The following is a 26,864-nucleotide window of genomic DNA, read 5'->3' as shown; positions in this document are numbered from 1 at the left end:
ATATGAACCCAACTGCGTCCTTTTCAACGGAACCAGGGACACAAGTGTCATCATAGGCTTTCCCTCACAATCGAGGATTGCCTTCCAGAGAAAATTTGGATTTTCTGTGGGTCCAAAGATGGCTGAAGAGACCAATCTGGGATCGACAGATTCTGCCGCAACTCTGGCACATGTGTCCAGAAATAGTGGTGGGTGGAACTGCATTAGTAAGTCGGGCTGCAGGCTGTTGTTTCCGCCATTCCCACTTTTTCTGTTTCTGCTGTTAAGTTTTAAAATGTTTGTCTTCTTGAAATAGACTCTGCCTCCATCTGAGGTGATCCTGGGAAAGATACTCCCTTGAGTTAGTGTCGATGGAGCACTTCTTCATGTTGGACTTGAGGACATCCTTGAAGCACTTTCTCTGACGAACTACATTCTCCCACTTTTGGTTAATCAAGTTTGACAGTTTTTCATTTTCGGCATTGGCGGAAGAGGTATTGCTTAATGGAGTCCTATAAAGCTTCAATGTTAATCTTCTGTAGACATCTCTTCCGATGAAGCCGTCACTTGGGAGCCAGTTTTATGAGCATGGTTGAGCAGATGAGTCGATGATCAGTCCAGCCACCAGCAGCTACTAGAACAGCCTGGATGATGCAGACATCTTTGGGATCCTGGGCATGGACAATGACGTAATCGATCAAGTGGCGGTGCTTAGATCATGGATAATGCTATGATGTTTTGTATTTGTTTTTCTGGCGTAACAGGGTGTTGATGATGATGACTCCATTTTCCGTGCATTTAGTCAAGGGAAGGATGCCGTTGGAATTGACTTTACTCACTCCTTCTTTCCCGATGGTTCCATTACAGAGGTTTATGTTTCTTCCAACTCTGGCATGCATATCACCGTGCAGAATAAGTTTGTCTCCCACAGGAACAGTAGAAAGGACCTGATCAAGGTTGATGTAACATTCATAATCGGAGTGAAGAATCAGGGCATATACGCTGATGACAGTAGAATATTGGCTCCCCACCAGTTTGAGACATAGAGTCATGAGGCGCTCACTCATCAAGTTCATTCTTGATGGAGAAACCAACTCTGTGCAGCCGCCGCTGTTCTTCCTGTCTGCCTTTCCAGAAGAGGGTACAGCCACCTCCTTGTTCCTTGAGCTGCCCCTCCTCTTCTCGTCGAGCATCATTGAGGGCAGCTACGTCAGTGTTGTGTCGTCTGAGTTTCTGGACCACGATTAAGGTGCAGCATTCTGGGCGTTCACTTTTAGTGTTGTCCATAAGGGTCCTGACATTCCAGTTCCCAAAGGTAATTATCTGACTTTTAGTTTTGTTTCCACCACAGTAATGGGGATCCTTCTGAACGTGGTTATCCAGTCGGGAAGGAGTGAGACAGACTATGTTTAGGGCCACTTTCCTAGCTCCTTCCCCACGTGGGATGAGCAGAGTGGATCATTTGAAAGGACTTCTTAGTCGCAGGTACAGCTGCAGAAACACACTCTTGTTTCTGCTGAGTGTTAGACGACCTTCTTGTAGCTGCCACTAGAAGCTTCCAGACTTCACAATCATGCTCCCGTCGTCACTAGCTGGTCACCAAAAACATTGTATTGAATGGGCCAGAAGATGTTCCTTTAATGAAACACGCATGTGCATGATTTATTTTATTGTGGAGAAGCTAATAATTGTTTTTTTTTACCCTGTTATCTGGCAACAAAACTGACACCTTTTTTTACAAGGAGTCATGTTTGCATTGACCACAATACCTGCGGTCGGAATGCAAACAAAAATCATAACTCTGATAATGTATGCACTGTCCTTGAAATTGATTGGTCCACACCCGAGACAGCTTTCCTTAGAGCCTAGTCTCCCATGGTGTTGGACCAGATGGCGCCAAAAAGCTGTTGTATAGTAGCTTCCACACAGTTCTTGAGAGAATGGGACCATGAATCCAATGGCAAGGAGACCAATACGATTGGAGATATCGTTCTGCTGCAGTCTTGGTCCGCCTTCACAGCTGTTGAGATGTTAATATCTTCTTCTGCTCTGCCGTTGAGGACTTGTTAACCCATGGCTGGTCGCAGACATGCTTATTATAATGGCGGCCTATACTCGCCATATGGCAACATCGTTAAAGGGTATATGTCGCTTTTCAAGAGGAAAACCATTGGCATTTTCAGTCCTAACCACACCCTGGTGGTGCTGTCACTGCTTGGTCCACAACTGCTTATCCGCCAGGGTTGCCGCTGCTTATTTTGCAGCTAACGTTCACAGAAGGTCGTTCCACTATCCACCACCTGCGGACGCGCTGGGTCCCTGATATACAATACCCTGGCGTCTACAAACTAAGCCGTGTCTGTGGCAGTAGTTACATTGGGGAAACTAACCGACATGTCTCGGACTGTGTTCATGAGCATAAGGAAGATTTGAAACTCGGTAGGACCAACACGGTAGCCTTGGCTGATGATTGTTTTAATGCGGTTGGCTCACACGCCAATTTATTTCTCTAAGACGAAGGTACTTTGTAAGCCCACTGGCTATCAAAAAAATTCGTTCATGAAGCCATCCACATATACAGACACAGTCACAATTTCAACCGAGAGGATGGGTAGAAATTCAGCAATCATTGGAAGAACGTCATCAACCAGTTTAAGTCATAACTGGTGTTGTTCTCATCCTGCCACCTTCCGATGTTAGTTTTTATTTTCCCCGTAGGTTCGGCTCTCCGATCTTACATTAACAGGTGAAACAAATTTCACACCAACATAGCCCCTTCCGCGTGCTGACCTCGACGTGGCGGCAGCTCTGCGATCTTACATTAACATGCCAATCTCTCAAATTAACATAGCCACCTCCGCGCCCTCGTCATGGAGGCCGCTCTCCGATCTTACATTAATGTGCTAATTTCTCACATTAACATCACTAGCCACGTCGTTTATGACCCTTGGGCTACACCCATTTTCAACCTTTAAAACAGTCTGCCTCAGCAGCTTTCCCCCTCTTTCTTCTTCCTGATGACGATCACTTGTGTTGTGATTAAAACGTCAGAGTTTTTTGTTTATTTTATTTTTATTAATTTGAACCTATCTACGTGGCTTTACCGAAAGACCCAAATAATATGAATTCCTGCAGTCACGAAAGCTTTAAGTCAAGATTTATAGAAATGACTCTTCCTCAGATCTAATTAGATGAAATTATTACCAGATGTATTTGCACCATTCCTACAATGCAAGGCTGTCACGAAGGTGATATGTTTAACAGACGGGTAGAGTGTGCCATGGTTTCACATTAAGGGCAATCCTGCTCTGTGGTTTTAACCAATTGGATAATTGGAAAGTATTATTTAAAGTCTGGTAAATTTGGACTGTGGCACTGACGCAAATGGCCGGCTCTTTTTTGATTAACAACCACCATTAGTTTTACAAGCCTAACTGATGAAACCCAAATGGAAGCCGGTATAATTATATTGCTTAAAACAAATGCTGCTGGGGAATGTTGGTGGGAAAAGCCATTAGGCTGATGTATTTAAACATCGTATTCTGATTTATGTGGAGACACAAAAAGCGAGTTATGCTTCTACAGTATTTGCTTGTGCAAAGCATGGACAATCATTGCCACAGAGACAGAATCAGCTCGGTGGCTAGGAGATGTTAACTACCTCACCTGGTATGGAGGAGGCCGAGGGTTTGATCTCGACCCTGATGCCTTTATAAGGAGTACCTTGGATATCGAGGTGGTTACATATTTGGAAAGTGCAGCAAAAGCCAAAAGCGTGATATTCAATACTTAAGCTTGACCTAAATAATGAGCTTACATACACGTCAACCAAAAATAGACACATCACAATAGAAATGTGCTGTACTGAATGCCAAATTTACTACTATAATGAGCCAAGAATGTCTGTGTCCCGCGCGTGACGTCACTCCACGTCGAGCAGGCCCCCTCATTAATAATCATGAATAGACTAATCTCTCACAATACAAAGACCACTGCCACAGCCATTGATATGCTAATCTTACAATACAAAGGCCATTGCCCCAGCCTCTGTGGTTGGACCATCTCTAGCTCCACCCACCTACCTTGATGCACTCATTTCAGGCCTATATAAGACCTTGTCTCAGCAACTTTCGGGGGACGTCACTCCACATGAGGGGGGCGGGGGGGGGGGGGTTGGGCGAGGTGCCTCCTCCCCCCTCCTCAGGGTCAACTTAGAAACTCACTACAAAGGCAGAACCCTCACGTCACGCGATCTCCCTAACGCTATTGAGACATCGAAGTAAAAAGGACGTCATGATGAACAAGGGATTATAACCTTTAAATGAAATAGGTCTGTCACCGCGACATTACAAATTGCACACAAATGGATGCAATGAATATCATTTCGCAGTCTGATTTACTGCAATAAATTTACTGCAATACACCCATCCTTGGATGGGCAAAAGGCTAGTAAACAAATAATCCCCTCGCCCGCTCCCCACCACAATATCACACAATGATATAGTACTTCCTTGTACAGTATACCCGCTAAAGACCAAAACTAATCCCCATGATAGGTAAATTGATATACATAGAGCTTGCCGGCGATAGGTCTAAACCACGAACTATGAACTCGTGATATTCAAGGGTCTCCCGTATTTGGAGTGTGCATGTTCTCCCCATGGTCACGTGTCCTTTTCTCCAGGTCCTCCGGTTTTTTTCTCCACATCTAAAAACATACGTTGAGATAATTACTGCTATAAATATTCACATAAGCCACTTCGTTGAGCAACCATATGTGGCCAGGCTGCTTCTGGAAAAGAGCTATATATCTCGGTGGGCCTTACCTGGTCAAATAAAAATAGGTCGCTTACAGGAGCTGAATGGATTGCCACATCACAGGGACGCAAGGAATCGCAGCATGGAGAGGGCTTCATCCAGCAGTGGATTGATCCTGGTTTATGTTTTGCAAATAGTAAACTTCAGAGTGCACTTCCAAGTGAAGGTGTTTAAAGTGTCTGTTTATCTTATTTGGTCTTTCGGTAAAGTCACGTAGAATGAGAATAAAATAATAAAATAAAAATAAGACAATAAAATTCTCACGACGTTTCGGCCACAACACAAGCGGCCTTCTTCAGGTGAAAGAACAGAACTGTCGGGACGACAGTGCTTCAATGAGTGCTGCTGAGATTCGTGGCGTATTTTAAGCTCGGTGATAGGTGTGAATGACCTAGAAAGCAGGAGAATTTAGCATTGAAATAGCTAGGGATTAGCTTGTGACAAAAATAGCTGTGTTAAAGTCAAAGTTTACATATCAACAAAGGCATTTAGTATATGGACGCTAAAGGGCTTCCAACTACCCAACTATCATACAGTAAACCAATGTGAGAAAAAACTAAGTCTATATTACATCAGTATAATAATTGTACTTGATATATTCTTCAATAAGCTGAGCTATTAATCACAAAGCAACTGGGTATACACTACACTATATAATGAATACTATATAGTAAAAGCAATGAAAACCAAAATATAAACTACCTCAATGTTATCAATAAACTCTATATACTCTCCAATCAGCTGAGCCACCAACAATAAGTCGTTATATATCACAATGCCATATTGCGAAAAATGGCGGTTTTTCTTCCCATCAACGACCAGCACCACGGACAACGAACGAGCTTCGTTCAGACGGACGACTCAATCCATGCTCGGGAACGGAAGAGGGAGAGAGACAGCCATAATGCGTTGTTATACTCCATGTTATAACCCATACCATTAACCGTGGTGTGAGAGGTATTAAGAGGCAATATCAGCGAAAGAGCTACGGTCTGACGGTAACCGTAAAATACAATTAATTAAGAACCATTGGAAATATGTTTTAAACCATTTCGGAACTTCATTAAATTTATTGGCTGGTTGGGGAGGCCATATTAAGTTTGCGAGGTCTGAAACTCCAGGCCAAACATAAATAAACTTCCGTTATCTCCGAAAAAGTAAGATGGATTGATGACCAAGCTGTGGAGGTCTGCCTAAATTTATAAGATGTCCATTGTTTCACAAGAGATAGCATGAATCGGATAAGAAATACACTATTAATTCTTATACACTGGTCCATTCATACAATTAGTATATTAATGGGCTACATTAGAGAAGATAAAGGGAGGAGAGGAGAAGAGGAGGGCCGGGGTGCCCGGAGCCCAGAGAGTGCCCAGAGGGACCAGAGAGCCAGGGGCAACCCTGATGTTTATGTTGGCTGGATAGCATGTGCTCCCGTGCATGTGAGGTTGCTCTCAACAGAAGTCGTTCCTTGCACGAGATTGGCTTAAACGCTGAGTAACCACTCAGAGGTATAGTGGTTAAGCAGTGGAGACGGTATAGTGGAAAAACAGTGGAGATTTCTGAAGCAAAGTTTAAGATTTGCAGTTGTCAAATTATATTGAGCCGATCCATATGGCAAGTGAAAGAAAGAAGACTTGAAGTGTGTTGCTAAAAAAATCTTGGAGGAAAGAGAGGATACATGTGTGCCTCTTGGAGAAGGAAAGGCATTGCTCAAAACTGTGCTGCAAGGTCACGTGACATGAATCACATGAGTTTAAAAAACGTGACTTTAAACCAACAAGCTTGTGAATAATATTCATGGTGAAGACACCTCTATACGTTGGATGCTGCACTTTGTCTTTTCATAAATGTCATATTGTGCACTGAGTTATGCCTTATTAACCTAAATTCTGAATTTAGCTATTCATGTATTTCTATTACAGTATCACATATTCTTTGGACCAAGTGTCAATTGCCTATTTGATGACTGGTACTCTGATTATTTTTTGCAAATAAGGGACTTGTTTTATTTAAAATGTATCTGTGTGTGTAGTTGAACAGTGTAACAAATCCATGCGTTACATGTGTAGTGTTGCAGCGCCGACCTGGGCAAGGCCTATGATACAATCAGTAGGCCAGGGCTCTGGATTGTTATTCGTGTTTTCAGAGTTCCTTACCCTCTGCTCACTGATTAAGGACCTTCACGATGGTCGGCAGGCCCGGATAAAGTTGCGTGCCCGGGAGTCAGAGCAATTTCCTGTTTACAGTGGGGTGTGACAGGGATCTACAGTGAGGGAAAAAAGTATTTGACCCCCTGCTGATTTGTACGTTTGCCCACTGACAAATAAATCATCAGTCTATAATTTGAATGGTACGTTTATTTGAACAGTGAGAGACAGAATAACAACAACAAAATCCAGAAAAACGCATGTCAAAAATGTTATAAATTGATTTGCATTTTAATGAGGGAAGTAAGTATTCGACCCCCTCTCAATAAGAAAGATGTCTGGCTCCCAGATGTATTTTATACAGGTAATGAGCTGAGATTTTGAGCACACTCTTAAAGGGAGTGCTCTTAATCTCAGCTTGTTACCTGTATAAAAAAACACCTGTCCACAGAAGCAATCAATCAATCAGATTCCAAACTCTCCACCATGCCCAAGACCAAAGAGCTCTCCAAGGATGTCAGGGACAAGATTGTAGACCTACACAAGGCTGGAATGGGCTACAAGACCATTGCCAAGCAGCTTGGTGCGAAGGTGACAACAGTTAGTGTGATTATTCGCAAATGGAAGAAACACAAAAGAACTGTCAATCTCCCTCGGCCTGGGGCTCCATGCAAGATCTCACCTCGTGGAGTTGCAATGATCATGAGAACGGTGAGGAATCAGCCCAGAACTACACGGAAGGACCTTGTCAATGATCTCAAGGCAGCTGGGACCATAGTCACCAAGAAAACAATTGGTAACACACTACGCCGTGAAGGACTGAAATCCTGCAGCGCCCGCAAGGTCTCCCTGCTCAAGAAAGCTCATATACATGCCCACCTGAAGTTTGCGAATGAACATCTGAATGATTCAGAGGACAACTGGGTGAAAGTGTTGTGGTCAGATGAGACCAAAATGGAGCTCTTTGGCATCAACTCAACTCACCGTGTTTGGAGGAGGAGGAATGCTGCCTATGACCCCAAGAACACCATCCCCACCGTCAAACATGGAGGTGGAAACATTATGCTTTGGGGGTGTTTTTCTGCAAAGGGGACAGGACAACTTCACCGCATCAAAAGGACGATGGACGGGGCCATGTACCATCAAATCTTAGGTGAGAACCTCCTTCCCTCAGCCAGGGCATTGAAAATGGGTCGTGGATGGGTATTCCAGCATGACAATGACCCAAAACACACGGCCAAGGCAACAAGGGAGTGGCTCAAGAAGAAGCACATTAAGGTCCTGGAGTGGCCTAGCCAGTCTCCAGACCTTAATCCCATAGAAAATCTGTAGAGGGAGCTGAAGGTTCGAGTTGCCAAACGTCAGCCTCGAAACCTTAATGACTTGGAGAAGATCTGCAAAGAGGAGTGGGACAAAATTCCTCCTGAGATATGTGCAAACCTGGTGGTCCAACTACAAGAAACGTCTGACCTCTGTGATTGCCAACAAGGCTTTTGCCACCAAGTACTAAGTCATGTTTTGCAGAGGGATCAAATACTTATTTCCCTGATTAAAATGCAACTCAATTTATAACATTTTTGACATGCGTTTTTTTGGATTTTGTTCTTATTCTGTCTCTCACTGTTCAAATAAACCTACCATTAAAATTATAGACTGATAATTTCTTCGTCAGTGGGCAAAAGTACAAAATGAGCAGGGGATCAAATACTTTTTTCCCTCACTGTATGTGAGGAGTCTGTGGGTCGCAACATCCCGTACGGCTGGAAGTAGGACATTCCAGACTTAGAGGGTTCATGATGGCAATGTCAACGACACTGAACCAGCCAGCACAACTCACTGCGAATAACACATATCCACATAATTCACTCTTAAGCAATTGTTCAATCAATTAATTGAATCACTACAATTAAAACCAAAGAATCTCCCAGAACAAACACTTCGCACTCTCCTCCGTCAGCCACCTGCATCCACAATAGAAACGCATCAGTCCAGCAGTGGATACAACCTGGCGTGGGAGGTATGGGGGGGGCGGCTTACACTTGCGGTGGACAGCAGGGGGGTGGCTGGATGCAGTAGCCATCGCAGATCAAGCGGTAGAACTTGTCATCGACTGCCATGCGCCAGGGTAATGGGCCTCTCCTACACCCACACACATCACACACCGAGCGGCACACACGTCACACCGAGGAGCACGCACGTCACACACCGAGCAGGTTGCACAGGTCTCCTTTATCAAGACAAACGTGGAGCAGATTACAACTACAACTCTACGCCTGTCACAATGCCCCCCTCTCCCCCCCCCCAGTTTATGGGGGGCCGCGGGCCTCACTCCCCCCTTCGCGTCAGCCCCCCCTAATAAATGGTCCGGTTGCTTTGTGAATGCACCACTCGAATGACGTGCAGTCCCGTGGCGCACTGTAACGGGCTCGTGATTTACTCACTAAAATTCAATGTAAAAAAATAAAAACGATCCCAAGACATTATTTAAAATAAAGTATGGCCATCGTGTGTCAGCATCACAGGCGAAAATTGGCATGTAAAAAAAAACTTCACTGGGAATCACTCAATTGGGATTGCTCGCAGCAAACAGCACTTGACCTGCTTACAGGTGAGGTGCTGAATAACCGTATGTCACACAGAGAACAGTTTCCACTGAGGGTGCCCTTTTCAAATGCTTGAGATGAGATGTGATTATCGCGTGTAACTGTGCACACTTAAAAAAAATTCTAAGCGAACTATTATCGTTTCAGGTGGCAGGGTGGTGCAGCGGTGATCTTTGACCCTCGCAACAAGAAGGGCCTTCTTCTTTGGTTCTTTCGGTAAAGTCACGTAGAATGAGAATAAAATAATAAATTGATAAAATAAAATAACACAATAATATTCTCACGACGTTTCGGCCACAACACAAGCTGCCTTCATCAGGTGAAGGGGACGAGACTGTCTGGAGGACAGCGCTGGAGTGAGAAAGCCACGCTGAGATCACGACCTTTAAGCTGTGTGAGAAGAAACAAAGTGCCTTGACAAAGGAATTAGCATATAATTTAGCATTGAAATGGCTGAGTGATTAGCTTGTGACTGGTCACAGAAAAGGCTATGTTAAAGTTAAAGCATACACATCCGCAAAGGCACCCCTTGACAAAGGAATTAGCATAGAATTTAGCATTGAAATAGCTAAGTTAAAGTATACACATCCGCTGAGGCACTCCTTGACAAAGGAATTAGCATAGAATTTAGCATTGAAATAGCTGAGTGATTAGCTTGTAACTGGTCACAGAAATAGCTATGTTAAAGTCAGAGCATATACATTCACCGAGGCAACTAGTACAAATCAAACAGGAGAATTTAGCATTGAAATAACTAGCCGAATTTAGCATTGAAATAACCGAGTGATTAGCTTGTGACTGGTCACAGAAACGACTATTTTGAAGTTAAGGCCTACACATCTGAGCTATTCACAGTAACTGGGTATACAATATATAATGAATACTATATAGTGAACCAATAAAAAATACTAAAATATAAATTACCTCAATGTTATCAATAAACTCTATTCTCCAATCAGCTAAGCTACCAACAATAAGTCGTTATATATCACAATGCTATATGGCGAAAAATGGGTGGATTCTTACCCTCAACTTTAGCAACACGGATAGCTACGGGTCCCGTTCAGATGGACGAGTTCATCCATGGTCGGAACAGAGAAGGGGGAGAGAGACAGCTGCCAGCCGCTGTTATACTCCATGTTGTAAACCATACCATTAACCGTGGTGTGAGAGGTATTAAGAGTCAATGCCAGCGAAAGAGCTGCGGTCTGAAGGTCATCGTAAAATACAATTAATTAAGAACGGAAATGGTTTAAACCATCTTTCCAATGGTTACTAAGCCAGAATCCATCTTCTCGATTGAAATTGTCTTTGTGCTTGTATATGTGAATGGCCTCATGAACGAATCTCTCATGGTAGCCGGTTGGTTTGCAAAGAACCTCCGTCTTGGAGAAGTCAATGTCATGTGAGCCCACTGAATTATAACAGTGATCTGCCACGGCAGAGGAGTTCGTTCTACCGTGTTTCAAGTCTGCTTTATGTTCGCGGATGCGGTCCGAGATATGTCGTTTGGTTTCTCCAATGTAGCTACTACCACAGAGGCACTTTAGTTTGTAAATGCCCGGGTACTGTATGTCTGGAACAGCATCTTTTACAGATGGAACTAGATCACGGATTTTATGTACTGTGTTGAATCGGACCTGGATCTTGTGTTTATTCAGGATTTTGGAGATCTTTTTAGTGACCCCTGCAATGTAGGTTAAGGTGATGGTTTTGAGTGGCTCCACAAGAGGATCCTTCTTCATGACTGGAGTGATGGCTTTGCGGATTGTGTAGTCGGAGTAACCATTAGCCCTGGGAGCCTGGTGTGCGTGCTTGAGTTCACTGGTAATGTGTTCCTGGTCGGAAATGCATTGGGCTCTATGGTATAGAGTCTTGATGAGGGAGTTCTTCTGGGATGGATGGTGGTGGGAATCCGGTTTCAAGTAAGCATCTGTATGGGTAGCTTTCCTGTAGACAGAGTGGCTCATTGAACCATCATGTCTCCTTTTAATTAAGACATCCAAAAAGGGTAGTTTGTCATCTTTTTCGACCTCCATGGTAAATCTGATGGCTGGGTGTATGGAATTGATGTGGTCGCGGAATTGGTCTAGAGCAGGCTGGCCATGTGGCCAGATGACAAAGGTGTCATCCACGTACTTCTTCCATAAGGTCGGGCATAGAGTGGCAGTCTGGATGGCGTCAGTTTTAAATTTTGCCATGAATACGTTGGCTACAACCGGAGATAGGGGGGAGCCCATTGGGGTGCCCTCAGTTTGTAGAAAGTTCCATTCCAGGTGAAGTATGTGTTGGTTAAGCAATATCTCACCAGGGGGGGTACATCAGTGTGCAGTCCTTGATGAACCAGGTCTTCAATGATAGCGATGGTGTCAGGTACCGGGACTTTGGTGAACAAGGACACCACATCAAAACTGAAAAGCAGGTCGTCTGGGGACAGGGAAATGCCTTTGATTGTCGATACCAGGTGAGTAGAATTTAGTACCGCAGAGGTGGTTTTTCCAGTGAAAGGTCACAGTATATCAGCAAGAAAACGTGCCAGTTTATAGGTGGGGGAGTTAATAGTGGAGACGATGGGACGAAGGGGTGTATCTTCTTTGTGTTTGATTTGTACTAGTTGCCTCGGTGAATGTATATGCTCTGACTTTAACATAGCTATTTCTGTGACCAGTTACAAGCTAATCACTCAGCTATTTCAATGCTAAATTCTATGCTATTTCCTTTGTCAAGGAGTGCCTCAGCGGATGTGTATACTGTAACTTAGCTATTTCAATGCTAAATTCTATGCTAATTCCTTTGTCAAGGGGTGCCTTTGCGGATGTGTATGCTTTAACTTTAACATAGCCTTTTCTGTGACCAGTCACAAGCTAATCACTCAGCCATTTCAATACTAAATTACATGCTAATTCCTTTGTCAAGGCGCTTTGTTTCTTCTCACACAGCTTAAAGGTCGTGATCTCAGCGTGGCTTTCTCACTCCAGCGCTGTCCTCCAGACAGTCTCGTCCCCTTCACCTGATGAAGGCCGCTTGTGTTGTGGCCGAAACGTCATGACAATATTATTGTGTTATTTTATTTTATCAATTTATTATTTTATTCTCATTCTACGTGACTTTACCGAAAGAACCAAAGAAGATTAATCCTTGCAGTCACGAAAGCTTTAAATCGAAATTTAAGAAGGGCCTTGGTTAATTATCCGACTGGCACTTTGCGGAGTTTTCTACGTTCTCCCCTTTGTTCTGTATGGGTTATCCAGTTTGCTCACGTAGCTAGAAAACACACTATCACAATGCAACTGGGTATTGGCCAAGCATCCCAATGCTAAAGTTACCTGCAAATTACTTCACTGGGATGACACTCGGTAGCAGAGCCGGATGATGGCATTGCTGGGGCCCTATGCCATTGTCAAGCTTAAGAGGCCCCTTCTATGAATGCCTGTATATTTTTGTCAGCAGAATGAAAATAACTGCTTTGGAGAGTCTTTTTTTCTCACCGATCTTAATTTTTTAAACAATTATGTTAAAACTCGAAGCCTCGTGTCCATTTCTTGTTTCGTATTTAGAGCCCCCCCTCTCTTAATGCGAGGCCCTAAGCTGTAAGTGTAGCCGGTGTGAGCTCGCCTGTGATGAATCACACGTATAATTGTGCACTCTTATTTTCTATGGGTGGCCAGGATAATTTATTATTACTTAAGTGAATGCAATGGTGATCAGGGGATTGGATCCAGAGCCCCACGTAGACAGTAGAGTACAAGGGAACGCCCACAGTACAGATTTGAGCTGACCTCCGGATTGAGAAATTGAATTGTGTTGTGACGTGGAGGGTGTTTCTGAACGCTATTGTGACCGACCCGTCCCGACGGGAGGAGAGAGGACAGGGTGGACCGGCTGCATGAGCATACTCTCCGGCACTGCACAGCACAACATCGCCTCCCTACTGCAAAAAACTCGGCAGGACCCTCCTGAAAATAAAAGTCTTCGGAATCAGTGAGGCCTGTCCTTCGGAGGACAGGCGTAGTCTTGGTCGTCAGAAGCGAAGATTTGTTTCTCCATATTAAGTTGTATCCCCGGGTTACCATCAGGGCTGGGCGCTGCAAGCTTAGCTTCTGAGATCTGATGAGACTGGTAGCCGTTTTTTAAAATGTAATTTCGGCATCTGGAGCCCAAGCATGCAACAACTTTATGCAACTTCTTGGTTCTTTCGGTAAAGTCACGTATAATGGAAATAAAATAATAAAAAATAAAACGTAATAAAAAATAATTCTCACGACGTTTCGGCCACAACACAAGTAGCCTTCTTCAGGTGAAGGAACAGAACTGTACGACGACAGCGCTTCAATAACTGCTGCTAAAATTAGCAGCGTCTTTTAAGCTCGGTGGGAGAGGTAACGCGCCTTGACAAAGGAGTTTACATATCAAACAGGAGAATTTAGCATTGAAATAGCTGTGTTAAAGTGTTGGATCAGCAGGGTGTTAAAGTCAGAAATTATCATGTAACTGGGAGATTAGCATGATGTTAATGTGAGGGATTAGCATGCGACTGGTCACGGAAATAGCTATGTTAAAGTCAAAGTTTCCATATCAGCAGAGGCATTTAGTATATGGACGCTAAAGGACTGCAACTACCCAACTATTATACAATAAAACCGATGTGAATAAAAACTAAGTATAAACTACATCAATATAATAAATGTACTCAATATATTCTTCAATATGTTGAGCTATAAACATAAAGTAACTGTGTATACACTACACTATATAATGAATACCATATAGTAAACGAATTAAAACTAAAATATAAACTACATCAATGTTATTACTAAACTCTATATACTCTCCAATCAGCTGAGCTACTAACAATAAGTCATTATACATTACAATGCCATATGGCGAAAAAATGGGTGGCGGTTTTTTCCTTCTTTCCAACGTTAGCACCACGGAGAGCGACGAGCCTCGTTCAGACGGACGAGTCCATCCATGCTCGGAACGGAGGAGGGGGGAGAAACAGCCACGATGTGCTGCTCTGTCCTGTGTTGCGTTACAACCATGCCATAAACTAGACTACTATACATTGTAACGTTATACCTTCCAATCTAAACTACATTGTATAATATTGTATACACAGCCCAATGTAAGCTCGAACATTAAGCAGTATATTTATATGTCTTCAACTAAACTTTTTCCTACATTACACGACTATACACCGTAATATACACTACCATAGACAAACCCACCCTTGAATTACACAATGCGTTACTTTACACTACCCTATACTTTAGGCTGTAAAATGTTAGACTTGTAATATTACACTATGTATTATTCTACCAACCCTACTGTATACCACACTGCTGTATATTCACAATACAATTACGATACTATATATTGCCTTATGAATTATGTTAAACATTACAATGTTATACTATTTATTATTATATAACATGCTATAAACCATACCATTGACCGTCGTGTGAAGAGGCAGTGCCAGCGAATGGACTGCAGTCTGAATGTCACCATAAAATACAATCAATTAAGAACTGAAATTGTTTATAACGTCTTTCCAATGAAATTTTGATTTAAAGCTTTCGTGACTGCAGTAATTCATATGCTTAGTTCTTTCGGTAAAGTCACGTTGAAGGGAAACAACAAAATTATAAAATATATATAAAACAATAAAAATTCTCACGACGTTTCGACCATAACACAAACCAATTCCTCGACCACATCAATTCCATACACCCAGCCATCAGATTCACCATGGAGGTCGAAAAAGATGGCAAGCTACCCTTTTTGGATGTCCTAATTAAAAGGTGACCTGATGGTTCAATGAGCCACTCTGTCGACAGGAAAGCTACGCATACGAATGCTTACTTAAAACCGGATTCCCACCGCCATCCATGCCAGAAGAACTCCCTCATCAAGACTCTATACCATAGAGCCCAATGCATTTCCGACTAGGAACACATTGCCAGTGAACTTAAGCACGTACACCAAGCTCTCAAGGCTAATGGTTACTCCGACTACACAATCCGCAAAGCCATCACTCCAGCCATGAAGAAGGATCCTCTTGAGGAGCCTTTCAAAACCATCACCTTACCCTACATTGCGGGGGTCACAAAAAAGATCTCCAAAATCCTGAATAAACACAAGATCCAGGTCCGATTCAACACAATACATAAAATCCGTGATCTGGTTCCGTCTGTAAAAGATGTGGTTCCAGACATACAGTACCCGGGCGTCTACAAACTAAGTTGCCTCTGTGGTAGCAGTTACATTGGAGAAACCAAACGACATATCTGAGACCGCATCCGTGAACATAAAGCAGACTTGAAACACTGTAGGACGAGCACCTCAGCCGTGGCAGATCACTGTTATAATTCAGTGGGCTCACATGACATTGACTTCTCCAAGACGGACGTTCTCTGCAAGCCATCCGGCTACCATGAGAGATTCGTTCATGAGGCCATCCACATATACAGACACAGAAACAATTTCAACCGAGAAGATGGATTCTGGCTTAGTAACCATTGGAAAGACGTTATAAACCATTTTGGTACTTAATTGATTGTATTTTATGGTGACTTTCAGATCGCAGTCCATTCGCTGCCACTGCCTCTTAATACCTTTCACACGACGGTCAATGGTATGGTTTATAGCAGGGGTGTCCAAACTTTTTTTCCCGAGGGCCACATACAGAAAAATATACGAAGGATTGGGCCACTCACTAGACGTGAGGTATACTGCCTCACTTCTCATGCACTAATATTGTCAAAATCAATCAAATGCAGGTAAATTACGTTTGATTATTGAACGTTTGAAGAAAAAAAGCCTCCATCATAGCTCTTCATTAGTAGATTTTAATTTTATTTTTTACAAAAAGGTTGGCAGGTAATTCTCTCAGTGACAGCCTCAAATTGGTTCTTAGGGTGCTGATCCCCCTTCATTGTCCATATGAAGGGAGAGACAAGAAGACAAATAGGGGATGTGGATATTTCAAGCTTATTACACAAATAAATTATTGGGCTTGTTAACACATTAACTAACGTTTGTTAAAAAAATTGTCATCAACTTTAATTGACTGAATATATGAAGTAATTGGGCTTATTAACAAATGAAAACGGTGTGTATATTTTTAACTCACCTGTAATGGGACTAATGTTACGCTCAGTTGGGGCAGTGATGCTGCGCTTTGGTCTGAAGGATAGCTGGCAGGTCAGGAGTAAGTTTGGTGGTTGAGATGCGAAGGACGTCACGGAGATGGCTGTCGGTCGTTCTGGTTCTCAGCCTGCTTTTGTTCAGCGTTAACAGAGAGAATGTCTGCTCACATATGTATGTTGAGCCGAACAGACTCATCATTCGTTTTGCATGGCGTCTCGTCAGAGGAAACTTGGCCTTTTCCAAACTCCGGTAGAAGTCAGGTAGGGAGATAAGCTGATGCTGATTCTTCAGAGAATCATCACACTGAATTTCAATCAGTTATAATTGCAGACTCTCCTCCACTTCTTTTGCATCCATTGAAAACGGAGCCGCAAACAGTGTGATTTCCTTCTCAATGACAGAAAAATCTTGGAAGCGCTGACTGAATTCTGTCATGAGAGATGTGATCACAGACACATATTCTCCCATTTTTGCAGAGAGCTTGGCATTTGGAAATGCGCATTGATTTCGGTCAGCGTGGGGAAGTGAGCTACATTGAAGTTGCGCAGTTGTGACTCGAAGAGACGGAGCTCCGCACGGAATGCTTTCATGTGCACATACAGCTGTGGTACCAGCTGCTCTTTGCCTTGTAGTCTCTTGTTCGGGGTGTTGAGATGATCAGTGATATCAACTAAAAAAGCCAGGCCTGCCAACCATAAAGGGTCACTGATCTCATGGAGAGGTCTGCCCTTTTCTTTCAAAAACTTGTCGATATTTGATCTCAGGGAATAAAACCACTGCAGCACGGAGCCGCGACTGAGCCAGCGCACTTGAGAATGGTAGAGTAGGTCCCCGTATTCAGCATCGACATCAGAGAGGAATGCTTGCAATTCTCTGTGGTAAAGCCCTCGGGCCATAATTTTTTTTGACATTTTTCACAACTGTGTTCATCACATCGCCAAGCTGGATTATCTTGGCACAGAGGGCTTCTTGGTAGATGATACAGTGCATTTTAACAGTCTCACCTCCGCTCTCCTGCACCTTGGCACTCACCATAGAAGCCATTCCTTTGCGCTCGCCTGTCATTGCTGGAGCCCCATCCGTTGTAATTCCACACAGCTTGTCCCATTTAAGTCCAGCCTGGTTAATTGAATCTGACACAGCTTCAAAACATATCCTTCCCAGTTGTTGTCCCCTTTAGACTCCGAAGATCAAGCAGTTCCTCCGTAATGCAAAAATTCTCATCAACTCCCCGCAAAAAAATTAACAGCCGTGCAGTGTCCGTGGCATCTGTGCTCTCATCACATGCGATCGAGTAAAAATCGAAAGCACAAGCTTTATCTGACACTTGCTGTTTTAAGTTAGCCGACAAGTCTTCAATTCGCCGCACAACCTTATTTCTGGACATACTAACATCGTTAAAATCCTGCATTTTCTCCAGGCACATTCCCACGACTTTAGCGAGGCACTGTTTGATGAAGTCACCGTCTGAGAAAGGTTTCCTGTGTAGGGCAATGAGTTGAGCTACTTCATTGCTGGCTATTGTTGCATTTTCTTGAGCTTTGTTAGCACGGAAAAAAAACCCTGCTGCTGCGTTAGCAGGCTAGCTTGCCATTTGCTTTACCTTCTCTCTCCGCTCGGCGCCAGTGTAGGACGTGAAGGTCTGATGTTTCGTTTCATAATGCCGTCGTACATTGTACTCTTTCATCACGGCAACACTCTCATTACAAATCAAACAAACACACTTCCCCTTGGTTTCTATGAAAAAAAAATCATTTTTCCACCGAGTCTGAAATTTTCTGCACTCGCTTGCAATCTTGCGTCTCTTCGGTTCCGGCATTTCTGGTGACCCTGAGCAAATGTTTTCTTCGATTGCTTGCTTTGTGGAGACGCTGCCTTGTTCAAGACAATAGCGCCATCTAGTGTTTACATTTAAAAATGCAATACTCAAACCACCAACTCACTCAAACCACCAACTCACTCAAACCACCATCTCACTCAAACCACCATCTCACTCAAACCACCAACTCACTCAAACCACCATCTCACTCAAACCACCAACTCACTCAAACCACCACCATCTCACTCAAACCACCAACTCACTCAAACCACCATCTCACTCAAACCACCATCTCACTCAAACCACCATCTCACTCAAACCACCAACTCACTCAAACCACCAAACTCACTCAAACCACCAACTCACTCAAACCACCAAACTCACTCAAACCACCATCTCACTCAAACCACCATCTCACTCAAACCACCATCTCACTCTAAAAGGTTGAAGGTTAAGGTGCAGGCAGCCCTGAAAATATATTGGCTCGCGCCACTGCAAGCTCCCTTCTGGAGGATATGTTGTTGAGCCAGACGTTTGGAAGAGGTGGGAGTAACCCACATTTTACCCCACCACACACGAACTGCCGATGGACTACCCATTGACAGTGCTGAGTGGACAACGGCAGGGCCAGTGAGGGGGGATTTAAGAAACGGTTCAATCACCTGCCGCGCTTGGAGGACGAACCGGCGGCATTTGGGTTGCCAAGCCCAGTGTGATAATCGTCACATTATGGCAGCATCATAATCTGAATATTTTTCCTGGATCAATCCGATGAGCTATAAAGCTCTTTTTCACAGGTGTCCAGCACCACTTCATCATTTGGATGAGGGGTTCCTGAATCAGGTGAGAGGCAGATTTGTCCTCCTCTACCAGGTAAGGTCGGGCAATTTTACTTCTCACTTCACCTTCCTCACCTCAACTGGTAAGGTAGGAAAATCATTGCTCCTGAACTAGGTGAGAGCCCAATCAGGTGTGACCTGTGGTGCATAAGGGGACCACACCAATGATAAAAAAAATACTGAACTATTTTTTATTTTCTTGGTTCTTTTGGTAAAGTCTCTTTGTTTTTTTTCGGTAAAGTCATGTATAAATAAGAAATAATAAAATAACATAATAGCATACGACGTTTCGGTTGCAACACAAGCAGCCATCATCAGGTACAGAAGAGCTAAATTTACGAGAGAGAAGAAACACATAACCCCAGATGTATATACAGACACCCAAGTAGGGGGGAACTAACACAGATACAACAGGGGACACAGAGAGAGAAACGTACCAAACAAACAGGGTTTAGCAAAATCGCTGGTTGTAATCGCCAGGGAAACGATATATAGTCCTAGAATGAAGGACTGTGCATTTGATAAGGCCACGTGAAGGTGTTGTGATCCCCGCTCTCTATTAGGGTGAGGGCTATCTCTTTGCAAACACCCATGACCTCACGACCACAACGAAGAGCATGTAAGAGATTTGTGGCTGGCCAGATGGTGTCGTACACACGTGTCATTTGGCATTGTGGTGAAACGAATTCAGCTCCATTATAATGTGACTGGACATGCTCGGGAACAATGCCCCATATAAACGTGGATGTCCAGCCAGATGAGCTGGCACGCAGCTGTAGGCTGACCCCATAGCCAGGTGATATCACATTCCTCCATAATCTTGTTGATGTGCTCAGTTGAGGTGATGCCTACCTGTAGTTCTACTGATCGGAGGCTGACACTCATTGATCATTTGAAGACGAGAACAATTCACTTTAATGGGCAACATCAAGTGCACAGATCCTCATACACTGTTATCTAAATTTTGTATCGCCTCGGTGATTTAGTTAAATTGCAATGAAGAGAACTGGTGTATAAATCAGCCAAACGTGTGCTGAACGAGTGTACGGTTGGCAGATATAAATAGATCTTATTGTTTTCTGCTCTACTGACAAACCATGACTTTATTTACCAATATATATTTTAAAATATATATACAGATAAAAAATAGATGTTGTTGCTTGACTGCTGCTGCTTATCTTGTTTAAATTAAGCCTCTTTCATTTCTGGCCCTCACTCTCAGCAATAAAAAAAGACTTGGCACTGACTCCTGGCCCTTTACATGGGGAGATGATCTGAACACTTGCAATGAATACGTTTTCACCCTTAAATGTTAAGTGTTACGTTCACAAAATGTGTCTGATTCCAATAATATGCGTTAATTGTGTTTTGACCGACCATCTGTTGCTTTATATGGTTTCCAAATTTTGCTAAACCCTGTATGTTTGGTATGCTTCTCTCTCTGTGTCCCCTGTTGTATCTGTGTTAGTTCCCCCCTACTTGTGTCTGTATATACATCTGGGGTTATGTGTTTCCTCTCTCGTAAATTTAGCTCTTCTGTACCTGATGATGGCTGCTTGTGTTGCAACCGAAACGTCGTACGCTCTTATGTTATTTTATTATTTCTTATTTTTACGTGACTTTACCGAAAAAAAACAAAGAGTAATTCCTGCAGTCACGAAAGCTTTGAATCAAGTCTGTAGTGCCTCTTGTTAAACAGTGTTTCAGTTAAACAGGAAAATTAATAAATCCAGCAGGCATGACTTGAAAAGTAACAAATTTACATTTTGGGTGGCACTCTAAATTGTCCAGTAAATCGTGTCGCCAATTATAATTTCTGCGTTTATCTGCGCGTGTCTGTGTACCCCCAGTGGAGGAATACGTGCGCAGCTTGCTGGACAACCCTGAGTTGATTGACCGTCTGGCACTGGCCTCGGAGCAGGTGAGACTCCGTATGCGTGCATCAGCTCTGCCCCCCCCTTCATATTTATGGTGCGGGCCTGTACCCTTGTCCGACCCCTCACTTCCGCGTTGCATCCAGCTGCCTCACTGAAGAAAGGGACACTTGCCTTGCGCTGAGTATGACGTTTCGCTGGTTGTAATCGCCAGGGAAACGATATACTCGATTTGTAAGTGTTGTGGGTTTACTCTCAAATACACTGGCGTGCTGCAGTAGTAACTAATTGACACGTTTTGTTTTACGTAACAAACCTTACTAATTGGCTGTACCGGGTTAACTACACACATTTACGCGCTCTTACCCAAAAAAACCTTTATTATGGATAATATTGGTCGCAAAAGAATACTTGTTAAACAGCTCCCTTTTAGAGCATCTCATCCTCACCAGCAATGGTCAATCCATCAAATAAATCCTAGATTTATAACGTGGCATATTTAGCAAAAAGCAGAGACGGAAGGGTGAAATTCTAGAGGTAGCTCTATGATATCTGCTTTTGTGGAACGTTCTCTAACACGGATGGCCGTACTGCTCTGAGATAAATCAGACTGAATCCTTCGTCTCGTTACGTGATGGCAGTTGCAAAATTGTTGTTGACGCGTGCATGTGCCGTGCGTGTGCTGTGTACGTGTGCAGGATGTGGTGGAGTCCCGGGTAATCTTCCCCGAACATCTCCCGCTGCCCCAGCTGCAGCAAGGTGTGCGCTCCGGCCGGTTTGTCCAGGGAACCTTCCTTGCGAGTCGTGAGAATTACCTGGAGGGGACTCTGAGGGTGCGAGGGGACGGTGACAGTGATAAAGAGGTACACGTTTCACAAGCCTGCGTCCGGAAGGAACAATGCTGTTCGATCGTATCTGTGTGAGTTTTAAAAACAAATTTATAATGAAGCAGTGGCATAGCGTTCTTGGCATGAGCAGTAGCTCTTAACCTTTACTGCAAGGCTGCAGTAAAGGTTAAGAGCTACTGGGCTAAAATATTTGTATTTTGAACGTCTTTTGCACCCTACGTAGGTGTCGTAGCCTGGCTCCTGCCCCCCCGGCCTGTGGGTCCTGGTGCAGTTGCACTGCCTGCACACTCGATAGCTACGCCACCACAACCACAGTATATACGTTAATTGTGACTACTTTAATAATAGGGTTTTTCCCTTTTTTTCTGGCAACAAAACTGAAACTTTTTACAAGGAATCATGTGTGCATTAACCACAATACTTGTGCTCAAAATGCAAACAAAAAACTCACTATGATAATATATGCATTGTCTTTGAGAATGATTGGTCCACACCAGGGACGGCTTTCTTTTGAGCCTCGACCCAATTGGTGCGAGACCAGAGGACGCCAAAAGGCGTACGCATATATTGCAAATATTATCAGTGTGTTTTTGTTTGCATTTTCACCACAAGTATTGTGGTTAATGCACACATGATTCCTTGTAAAAGGTTTCAGTTTTGTTGCCAGAAAAAAGGGGAAAAACCCTATTATATTTTGGTACTGGCAAAGGAGGTCTAATGATGGTTGTGACTACTTTGTTAACAAAATGAATGGTCTATTTCCACCTCCAAAATGTAACGTTAAATAACAATTAGGTACATTGGCCCTTTGTTGGAAAAAAAACCCAGTCCAGAAATTGCCCTGCTTGAACATATGTTACTGAAAAACATTGGTTTCAGAAGATTCATGGGCTCATAGTCCTACATTTTAAATTGTTTATTCGTGATATTAAAACTCTTGTACAGTAAAACCTTGGATTGCGAGCATAATCCGTTCCGGAAACGTGTTTGTAATCCAAAGCACTCGTATATCAAAGCACTCGTATATCAGTTGTGATCACGTGATGCTCGGCAGTACAAAGCTGCTCGTATTGCAAGACCCTCGCTCGTTTATAAAATTAATATTTATTAAAAATTTTGCTCGTCTTGTAAAACACTCGCAGACCAAGTTACTCGTAATCCAAGGTTTTACTGTATATGCTGCTCTCTAACAACACTTGGCCCAGCGGTCTGTTAAGGCTATACGGGGGATCTTTTTTGTCTCCGTGCAGGTGTTGATCCAGGGGCTGCAGCATTTAAACCGCGCGATGCACGACGACATCGTGTGCGTGGAGATGTTCCCTGAGGAGCGCTGGGTTGCCCCCTCCTCGCTGGTCCTGCACGATGAGGGCGTCGCAGGGGACGTTGCAGAAGAGAATGAGGAGGATGTGGTGAGTGGAGCGTCAACACTGCCGAACCAAAATCAAACCCAGACACCTGCAGTGTGCGTGTCTCTCTCCCCGTGGTCGCATGGATTTTTCTCCAGGTCCTCCGGCTTTTCCCTCCACAGTTACAATCTGACATGCACTTAGAGTATTTGGCTGCTATCAATTTCAAATGTGATAAGATACTTCATTGAACGATCATTTGTGGCCAGGTCACTTAAAAAGAGCTATAGAGCTCTCAGGGTCCTTACCTGGTAAAGTTATTTAGTTTATAGTTTTTAAATAGTTTTAATATAAATTTTGATTTAAAGCTTTCATGACTGCAGTAATTCATATTCTTAGTTTTTTTTCGGTAAAGTCACATTGAAGGGAAACAACAAAATAATAAAATATATAAAACAAAAAAATTCTCACGACGTTTCGACCATTACTCAAACGGTCGTCTTCCGGTGTGTTGGTTTGCATAAATTTATTTTTAAACGGCGCATTTATTTATTTATAAAAACGTTAGCGCCACGCGCAACGATTTGGCAGTTTATTTAGGACTAGTCCATCTATATTCTGAAAAGAGGAGGGGGGAGACGAAATTTTTGTTATAATGTATGCTGTCTGAAAGCCACTGTAAGCGTGAACAATCAATTAAGACCTGAAATGGTTTATCAAATCTTTCCAATGATTGCTAAGATAGAATCCATCTTCTCGGTTGAAATTGTCTCTGTGCTTGTATATGTGGATAGCCTCATGAACGAATCTCTCATGGAAGCCAGATGGCTTACAAAGAACCTCTGTCTTGGAAAAGTCAATGGCATGTGAGCCTACTGAATTAGAACAATGATCTGCCACGGCCGAGGTGTTGGTCCTACCGTGTTTAAGGTCTGCTTTGTGTTCACGAATGCGGTCCGAGACATGGCGTTTGGTTTCTCCAATGTAACTACTACCACAGAGGCAACTTAGTTTGTAGACACCAGGGTATTGTATGTCCGGAATCACATCTTTTACAGACGGAACCAGATCACGGATTTTATGTAATGTGTTGAAACGGACCTGGATCTTGTGTTTATTCAAGATTTTAGAGATCTTTTTTGTGATCCCCGCAATGTAGGGTAAAGTGATGGTTTTGAAAGGCTCCTCAAGAGGGTTCTTCTTCGTGGTTTGAGTGATAGCTTTGCGGATTGTATAGTCGGAGTAACCATTAGCCCTAAGAGCTTGGTGTACGTGCTTGAGTTCACTGCTTATGTGTTCCTGGTCGGATATGCATTGGGCTCTATGATACAGAGTCTTGATGAGAGAATTCTTCTGTGATGGATGGTGGTGGGAATCCGGTTTCAGATAAGCATCCGTATGGGTAGCTTTCCTGTAGACAGAGTGGCTCATTGAACCATCAGGTCTCTTTTTAATTAGGACATCCAAAAAAGGTATCTTGCCATCTATTTCGACTTCCATGGTAAATCTGATGGCTGGGTGTATGGAATTGATGTGGTCGAAGAATTGGTCTAGAGCAAGCCGGCCATGTGGCCAGATGACAAAAGTGTCATCCACGTACCTCTTCCATAAGGTTGGGCGCAGAGTGGCAGTCTGGATGGCGTCAGTCTCAAATTTCTCCATGAAAATGTTAGCTATAACTGGAGAAAGGGGGGAGCCCATTGGGGTGCCCTCAGTTTGTTTGTAGAAAGTTCCATTCCAAGTGAAGTATGTATTGGTTAAACAGTGTCTCACCAGGGGGGTACCTCAGTGTTTAGTCCTTGATGAACCAAGTCTTCAATGATTGCAATGGTGTCAGGTACAGGAACCTTGGTGAATAAGGAAACTACATCAAAACTGACAAGCAGGTCGTCTGGGGACAGGGAAATACCCTTGATTGTCGATACCAGGTGAGTAGAATTTTGTACCACAGAGGTGGTCTTTCCAGTGAAAGGTTGCAGGATTTCAGACAAAAAACGAGCTAGTTTGTAGGTGGGGGAGCCGATAGTAGAGACTATGGGACGAAGGGGTGTATCTACTTTATGTATTTTTGGTAAGCCGTATAATCTTGGTGGCCTGGCAGCAGAAGGTTTCAACGAAAACTGTTTAGATTGATCAATTAATGCGGTTGAATCAGAAATTATTTTGTTGGTTTGTGTGACGAGGCTGTTGGTGGGATCTCTTTTTATTTTTGTATAACTACCATCGTCGAGTAATTCTTTAATTTTGTTGTTGTATTCTATTTTATCCATGATGACAGTAGCATTGCCTTTGTCAGCTGAGAGGACTACAATATCATTCCTCTTTTTTAATTTATATAATTCAAAACGCTCATCTTTGCTGAGGTTGCTAGCTGGCATCTTAGCGTTTTTGAGGGTTGCAGCGATTTCAGATCTTGCTACGTCTGCAGCGATGTGACCCAGGCCCCTGAGAGCGTCTACTTGGGCAATTATATCATTAACTGGTATGTGTTTAGGTGTGACTGCAAAGTTTAGACCTTTAGCTAAAACGGATTTCAGACCATCGGAAATAGAACTGTTACTGCGATTAATTACGACTTTGTTAACGTCTAACTATAAATGCACCGTTTAAAAATAAATTTATGCAAACCAACAGACCTGAAGACGACCGTTTGAGTTATGGTCGAAACGTCGTGAGAATTTTTTATTGTTTTATATATATTTTATTATTTTGTTGTTTCCCTTCAACGTGACTTTACCAAAAAAAACCTAAGAATACAGTTTTAATATAGTTTAAACAAAGAATAACAACAAAAACTTAACCACTTCAAGAGAGACCTTAAACATAATGAACACCGTGTGACCAGACAACAATCCACATTAGAGATGCTGTTAGCTTGATTTTGCGTTTATTAAATGACTTTACATTACATTACTTCAAAATCAAGTCAGGAGTGCTAATCATTTCGTACTATTTTTGTATGTACGTTGGGGTTATATTGAAAACTAATTTCTTTAGAACTGCTTTTTGTATTTAGATTGTTGTGCTCTCCGCGCACCTCCGATTAGCATGGTTGGCTGTGTACGGTGCGAAATAAGTTCTACATGCATACATACCACAGTGACAAAATGCAAAACATAATAAAGTACAGCAATGAAGTTAATTGAAATTGGCACGAAAACAACCGTGGTTTATGAAAAGTTGACAATATTGCACAAACATAAACAAGTGTTAGATACGATTAAATTTTGATTTAAAGCTTTCGTGACTGCAGTAATTCATATTCTTAGTTTTTTCGGTAAAGTCACGTTGAAGAGAAACAACAAAATAACAAAATATATATGATGACCGTTTGAGTTATGGTCGAAACGTCGTGAGAATTTTTTTTTTTATTGTTTTATATATATTTTGTTATTTTGTTGTTTCTCTTCAACGTGACTTTACCGAAAAAACTAAGAAT

At 42.9% G+C, this 26,864-nt stretch overlaps 1 pseudogene; it reads left to right on the top strand.

Annotated features, from left to right (window-relative positions):
- LOC142906020 (exosome complex exonuclease RRP44-like) overlaps positions 1-11,335 on the top strand; it is a 30,451-nt pseudogene extending 19,116 nt beyond the window's left edge.
- The last annotated feature ends 15,529 nt before the right edge of the window (positions 11,336-26,864 follow it).

The sequence above is a fragment of the Petromyzon marinus genome, chromosome 61 (genome assembly GCF_048934315.1).
Source record: "Petromyzon marinus isolate PM22_M1 ecotype Great Lakes invasive population chromosome 61, UKy_Petmar_22M1.pri1.0, whole genome shotgun sequence".
In the NCBI taxonomy this organism is placed as follows: Eukaryota; Metazoa; Chordata; class Hyperoartia; order Petromyzontiformes; family Petromyzontidae; genus Petromyzon; species Petromyzon marinus.
This window is presented reverse-complemented; position numbering and strand designations above follow the sequence as displayed.